The following is a 7,170-nucleotide window of genomic DNA, read 5'->3' on the forward strand; positions in this document are numbered from 1 at the left end:
GACAGGTGATTCCACCACAAACGCACGTATCCGACAGGTGATTCAACCACAAACACACCAACCCGACAGGTGATTCCACCACAAACGCACCAATCCGACAGGTGATTCAACCACAAACAACGCACCAATCCGACAGGTGATTCCACCCCAAACACACCAACCCGACAGGTGACTCCACCCCAAACACACCAACCCGACAGGTGATTCCACCACAAACGCACCTATCCGACAGGTGATTCAACCACAAACAACGCACCAATCCGACAGGTGATTCCACCCCAAACACACCAACCCGACAGGTGATTCCACCACAAACGCACCTATCCGACAGGTGATTCAACCACAAACAACGCACCAATCCGACAGGTGATTCCACCCCAAACACACCAACCCGACAGGTGATTCCACCCCGAACTCACCAACCCGACAGGTGATTCCACCCCGAACTCACCAACCCGACAGGTGATTCCACCCCGAACACACCAACCCGACAGGTGATTCCACCACAAACGCACCTATCCGACAGGTGATTCAACCACAAACAACGCACCAACCCGACAGGTTACTCCACCCCAAACACACCAACCCGACAGGTGATTCCACCCCGAACTCACCAACCCGACAGGTGATTCCACCCCGAACTCACCAACCCGACAGGTGATTCCACCCCGAACACACCAACCCGACAGGTGATTCCACCCCGAACACACCAACCCGACAGGTGATTCCACCCCGAACACACCAACCCGACAGGTGATTCCACCCCGAACACACCAACCCGACAGGTGATTCCACCCCGAACACACCAACCCGACAGGTGATTCCACCCCAAACGCACCAACCCGACAGGTGATTCCATCACAAACGCACCAATCCGACAGGTGATTCCACCACAAACGCACCAATCCGACAGGTGATTCCACCCCGAACGCACCAACCCGACAGGTGATTCCACCCCGAACGCACCAACCGGACAGGTGATTCCACCCCGAACGCACCAACCCGACAGGTGATTCCACCCCGAACTCACCAACCCGACAGGTGATTCCACCCCGAACTCACCAACCCGACAGGTGATTCCACCCCGAACTCACCAACCCGACAGGTGATTCCACCCCGAACACACCAACCCGACAGGTGATTCCACCCCGAACACACCAACCCGACAGGTGATTCCACCCCGAACACACCAACCCGACAGGTGATTCCACCCCGAACACACCAACCCGACAGGTGATTCCACCCCGAACACACCAACCCGACAGGTGATTCCACCCCAAACGCACCAACCCGACAGGTGATTCCATCACAAACGCACCAATCCGACAGGTGATTCCACCACAAACGCACCAATCCGACAGGTGATTCCACCCCGAACGCACCAACCCGACAGGTGATTCCACCCCGAACGCACCAACCCGACAGGTGATTCCACCCCGAACTCACCAACCCGACAGGTGATTCCACTCCGAACTCACCAACCCGACAGGTGATTCCACCCCGAACTCACCAACCCGACAGGTGATTCCACCCCGAACTCACCAACCCGACAGGTGATTCCACCCCGAACACACCAACCCGACAGGTGATTCCACCCCGGACGAACCAACCCGACAGGTGATTCCACCCCGAACACACCAACCCGACAGGTGATTCCACCCCGAACACACCAACCCGACAGGTGATTCCACCCCGAACACACCAACCCGACAGGTGATTCCACCCCGAACACACCAACCCGACATGTGATTCCACCCCGAACTCACCAACCCGACAGGTGATTCCACCCCGAACTCACCAACCCCACAGGTGATTCCACCCCGAACACACCAACCCGACAGGTGATTCCACCCCGAACACACCAACCCGACAGGTGATTCCACCCCGGACGAACCAACCCGACAGGTGATTCCACCCCGAACTCACCAACCCGACAGGTGATTCCACCCCGAACACACCAACCCGACAGATCGGAGGAGAAGAAGCTGTTTTACGGTTTACATTTTACCAGGTTTATTAATGTTTAATCGGGTCCACGGAGTCAAGGTGAATACCTGAGATTACCTGGAACAAGTGAAGTGGAACATTTCACCTGGATTCGAGTTAATTACCAACCCTGAGCCGTTTAACCGTAACCAGCACTCAGAAGGTAAATCGTTAAGCACCAACAATAACGAAGTGGATCGGGCGACGTCACACCAGGTGTGAAGAAGGTGTGTATCTCGTCTTCGCGTTAATCCGACACTTCAATAAAATTGGCCACTCGGCCCTAACTTTACGAGCACTCCGCACATTATCACCCGTTCACCGAGTGCTGCGCTGGTGACGTGTTCGAGACGTCGTGCGGTCACAAAGAACTTTTCCTTCTCTTTATGACGTCATCACCACCAAGTTGAAGGTGTTGCTCCACATTCTGGGACTTCCGAGGTATTTTAATTGTTTCAAAGAGATTTGTCGAACAAACAAACGTCTGAGGATCGTCGATCGACGTTCGAGGCGGGAGTAAAAGTTAATGGTTTCTCGAGCTCGACGGTGACGCGGAATGCCCGGATGACGTCACGCATGGTCTGGTGGTCATTTCCGTTGATTTCGCTGCTGATATGAACGGTGTTCGAATGAGAAGTGGAAACCGGATCCATCATGAACGTGCAAATGGTCACCGCGTGCCAAGTCCCTTCCGAGGACAGGTGACACGTCAGGCAGTGACGTCATATTCTCGCTGCTTGGAAACGACGAGGCGATTATTGGGGAAAGAGCGGATAACCAGGTATCCTGTTCACGGTTGTTTGGGTTTCCGGGTATCCAGGTATCCAGGTATACAGGTAACCAGGTAACCAGGTAACCAGGTATCCAGGTATCCAGTTATCCCGGTAACCAGGTATCCTGTTCACGGTTGTTTGGGTTTCCGGGTATCCAGGTAACCAGGTTTCCAGTTATCCCGGTAAGCAGGTAAACAGGTATCCTGTTCACGATTGTTGGGGTTTCCGGGTATCCAGGTATCCAGGTATCCTGTTCACGATTGTTTGGGTTTCCGGGTATCCAGGTAACCAGGTCACCAGGTATCCTGTTCACGGTTGTTTGGGTTTCCAGGTATCCAGGTATCCAAGTAACCAGGTATCCAAGTATCCAGGTATCCAGTTATCCCGGTAACCAGGTAACCAGGTATCCTGTTTACGATTGTTGGGGTTTCCGGGTATATTTGGATCTCAGAGCCGGTTGACCCCGCGTGAAGGTCGGTCGGCTCGATTTGACCCTCGACAGAACACCTGGATGACGAGGTACAGACCTCGGTGGGAATCCCTACAAATGAGTCCTTCTGAACTCCCTCTGCCGGCCGTTGTCTCTGTGGCGCAATGGATAAGCGCGCTGGACTTCTAATCCAGAGGTTCCGGGTTCGAATCCCGGCAGAGATGCTATCCAGATGTTGTCCAGCTGCTTTGTTTATTCGTCATCGTTTCCTGAAGGACCTTTTTTTCTCTCTCCTGTCACAGAACATCGCGATGTGTTGAGCCCTCCCCGGTGTCAGTCGATCCAAACGGACCGACCTTTTCCCACGGTGCGGTGTCACTGGACCAAGGTGATGTCGAGGTGGAGGTGGTGTATAAATAAGTGAATGTACTGTTGAGATGTGCACGTGATCGGCAAGCGAGGAGTGTTCGTGCAGGTTTTGAGGCATGAGATGTTGTGCATGGATGGACGTGGTTTCAGTGAAGGTGGTTACAGTGGACGTGTTTGCAGTGGACGTGGTTATAGTGGACGTGGTTTCAGTGAAGGTGGTTACAGTGGACGTGGTTACAGTGAACGTGGTTACAGTGGACGTGGTTACAGTGGACGTGGTTACAGTGGACGTGGTTACAGTGGACGTGGTTATAGTGGACGTGGTTACAGTGGGCGTGGTTACAGTGGACGTGGTTATAGTGGACGTGGTTACAGTGGACGTGGTTATAGTGGACGTGGTTACAGTGGACGTGGTTACAGTGGACGTGGTTATAGTGGACGTGGTTACAGTGGACGTGGTTATAGTGGACGTGGTTACAGTGGACGTGGTTACAGTGGACGTGGTTATAGTGGACGTGGTTACAGTGGACGTGGTTATAGTGGACGTGGTTACAGTGGACGTGGTTATAGTGGACGTGGTTACAGTGGACGTGGTTATAGTGGACGTGGTTACAGTGGACGTGGTTACAGTGGACGTGGTTATAGTGGACGTGGTTACAGTGGACGTGGTTATAGTGGACGTGGTTACAGTGGACGTGGTTATAGTGGACGTGGTTACAGTGGACGTGGTTACAGTGGACGTGGTTACAGTGGACGTGGTTACAGTGGACGTGGTTATAGTGGACGTGGTTACAGTGGACGTGGTTATAGTGGGCGTGGTTACAGTGGGCGTGGTTATAGTGGACGTGGTTACAGTGGACGTGGTTATAGTGGACGTGTTTGCAGTGGACGTGGTTATAGTGGACGTGGTTATAGTGGACGTGGTTATAGTGGACGTGGTTACAGTGGACGTGGTTACAGTGGACGTGGTTACAGTGGACGTGGTTATAGTGGACGTGGTTACAGTGGACGTGGTTACAGTGGACGTGGTTACAGTGGACGTGGTTGCAGTGGGCGTGCTCCTTCCTGTTCAATCCTCCCACGGAACTGTCCGTGGTGCTGAAGGCAGTCGACCCAGTCCGGAACGGCGAAGTGGCCTTTTCAAACTGAGGATTTCGTTGTGGACATTCTCGAAACGTTGTTCTATCAAAGGCAAACGTTTACCGCTTACCTGTCAAGGTAACGTTTGGGGTTTACCTCCAGATCGTGCCACGAGCACACGTTCCGGAGAATGCAACTACCAAAGGTGCAGAGAGTGGAACCTTCTTGATAAACGGAGTATCATCACTCACTCATCACTCATCACTCACTACTCATCACTCACTACTCATCACTCATCACGACGGAGACGAATCGCCACTTGGTGAAGAAATTCGAGTGAAGGAACAGACATCGACAGGAGGCAAATAAATCGAACGGGAGAAATCGATCGAATCTGTTGAACAATTCTCTTTGATCCCTCTCGACCTTCTTCAGGACCTTTCTGGAGTTGAACTTCAATCGGAACAATCGGGTATCAAATCCCGTTTGGAAAAGGTTTTGTTGGAGGAGTCATAACGAGCACGTGTCCTCACACTCCCTCACACGGTGGGTCACAACGACCACGTGTCCTCACACTCCCTCCCACGGTGAGTCACAACGACCACGTGTCCTCACACCCCCTCCCACGGTGGGTCACAACGACCACGTGTCCTCACACTCCCTTACACGGTGGGTCACAACGACCACGTGTCCTCACACCCCCTCCCACGGTGGGTCACAACGACCACGTGTCCTCACACTCCCTTACACGGTGAGTCATAACGACCACGTGTCCTCACACTCCCTCACACGGTGAGTCATAACGACCACGTGTCCTCACACCCCCTCCCACGGTGGGTCACAACGACCACGTGTCCTCACACCCCCTCCCACGGTGGGTCACAACGACCACGTGTCCTCACACTCCCTTACACGGTGGGTCACAACGACCACGTGTCCTCACACCCCCTCCCACGGTGGGTCACAACGACCACGTGTCCTCACACTCCCTCACACGGTGAGTCACAACGACCACGTGTCCTCACACCCCCTCCCACGGTGGGTCACAACGACCACGTGTCCTCACACTCCCTTACACGGTGGGTCATAACGACCACGTGTCCTCACACTCCCTCACACGGTGAGTCATAACGACCACGTGTCCTCACACCCCCTCCCACGGTGGGTCACAACGACCACGTGTCCTCACACCCCCTCCCACGGTGGGTCACAACGACCACGTGTCCTCACACCCCCTCCCACGGTGAGTCATAACGACCACGTGGCCTCACACCCCCTCCCACGGTGGGTCACAACGACCACGTGTCCTCACACCCCCTCCCACGGTGGGTCACAACGAACACGTGTCCTCACACTCCCTCCCACGGTGAGTCATAACGACCACGTGTCCTCACACCCCCTCCCACGGTGGGTCACAACGAACACGTGACCTCCTATACAAAGCCATTCCACGCTCGACAAACTTGCCGGTTTCGAGGAAATTAACCATAAATATTTTGATGCGAACATAATGTTCCTTCATGCTTAAATTACACGCAAGTTTATTATTACTATGATTATTGTTATTATTAATATCTGTTGGTTACGGTGACTTGTAACTCGCAGTGATCGTTGTTAAAATAGTTATTTCAGTGAAAGCCACGGACTTCTTATAATAACCTGGACCAGCAACGACCTCTGTCGACTGAAGTCGCCATGTTGTGTTGCCAATCCGAATTCACAGATTGAATATATTAATCTGTGCCGAATTTCTCGCGGGAAACAACATTTTTGTCCAGTTTAATAAGAAGAACAGGATTTTCATTTCACTAACAACAGTCTCCACCGCCCATTGTCACTACCAACGATCTGATGATAATCAGTGTAATGTGTAATGTGTATAGCTAACCCCCTATGGCCTATAATATTTGTATTATTATAGGCCATAAGGCGGTAGCTTTCAGCTACCCCCAATAATAACAGGCCTTATGTCCTATAATTAATGATATATTGACAAATCATCAAAACATTGAAGAGACATCGGACAACCTTAATAAACATGATCTATAATCTACAGACTAACCTATGGCCTCCTATTAATATGTGTATATGATCGAGGGTAGCTTTCTGTAGTCGGTCGAAGCATATTGAACCAGTACCAGTCTCATATAATGTTTTCATGATTGATCAATATATTATAGGCCATAGTGGGTAGTTTAAAACTACCCCCTTATGTGAGTAGCTTAAAGCTACCCTGTATGGCCAATAATATATTGATCAATCATGAAAACATTGAACAGATATTGGACAACCTTAATAAACATGATCTATAATCTACACACTAATGAGACTGGTTTAATATGCATTGACCTATAGAAGATGACGATCAACTATTATAATCGCAGTTGGTTGAAACATAAGATATGTCGAAACCGCCCAGGTCAAAAAACCAGTAAAGACCAGTAGCTTACTGGTCAACTGGTACCAGTTGAAAACCAGTAGCCAACTGGTACCAGTAAAGCCAGTTGGTTTCTTACTGGTTTTAATATGGAA

The 7,170-nt window shown here is 51.5% G+C and overlaps 2 protein-coding genes and 1 non-coding gene across 10 annotated transcripts in view; 2 read left to right on the top strand and 1 right to left on the bottom strand.

The window, feature by feature from the left end:
* LOC147031123 (Na(+)/H(+) exchange regulatory cofactor NHE-RF3-like) overlaps nucleotides 1-1,936 on the bottom strand; it is a 36,344-nt gene extending 34,408 nt beyond the window's left edge. Inside the window, exon 1 of one of the 7 annotated variants that reach the window (XM_085875878.1) lies at nucleotides 1,799-1,936. The gene's annotated coding sequence lies outside the window, so the exon portion shown is untranslated. The other 6 variants (XM_085875877.1, XM_085875890.1, XM_085875880.1 and 3 more) reach the window with 6 other exon arrangements.
* Nucleotides 1,937-3,339: 1,403 nt separating this feature from the next.
* On the top strand, nucleotides 3,340-3,413 carry TRNAR-UCU (transfer RNA arginine (anticodon UCU)). The gene has a single exon. It is a non-coding gene; the product is annotated as a tRNA-Arg (tRNA).
* Nucleotides 3,414-3,555: 142 nt separating this feature from the next.
* DIXDC1 (DIX domain containing 1) overlaps nucleotides 3,556-7,170 on the top strand; it is a 113,003-nt gene continuing 109,388 nt past the window's right edge. The window contains exon 1 of one of the 2 annotated variants that reach the window (XM_085875902.1): nucleotides 3,556-3,577. The gene's annotated coding sequence lies outside the window, so the exon portion shown is untranslated. Of the gene's footprint in view, nucleotides 3,578-5,037; nucleotides 5,185-7,170 lie in introns of those variants that run through there. The other variant, XM_085875901.1, reaches the window with a different exon arrangement.

The sequence above is a fragment of the Eptatretus burgeri genome, chromosome 3 (genome assembly GCF_056783735.1).
Source record: "Eptatretus burgeri isolate ZD-2024b chromosome 3, Ebu_testis_v1, whole genome shotgun sequence".
NCBI lineage: Eukaryota > Metazoa > Chordata > Myxini > Myxiniformes > Myxinidae > Eptatretus > Eptatretus burgeri.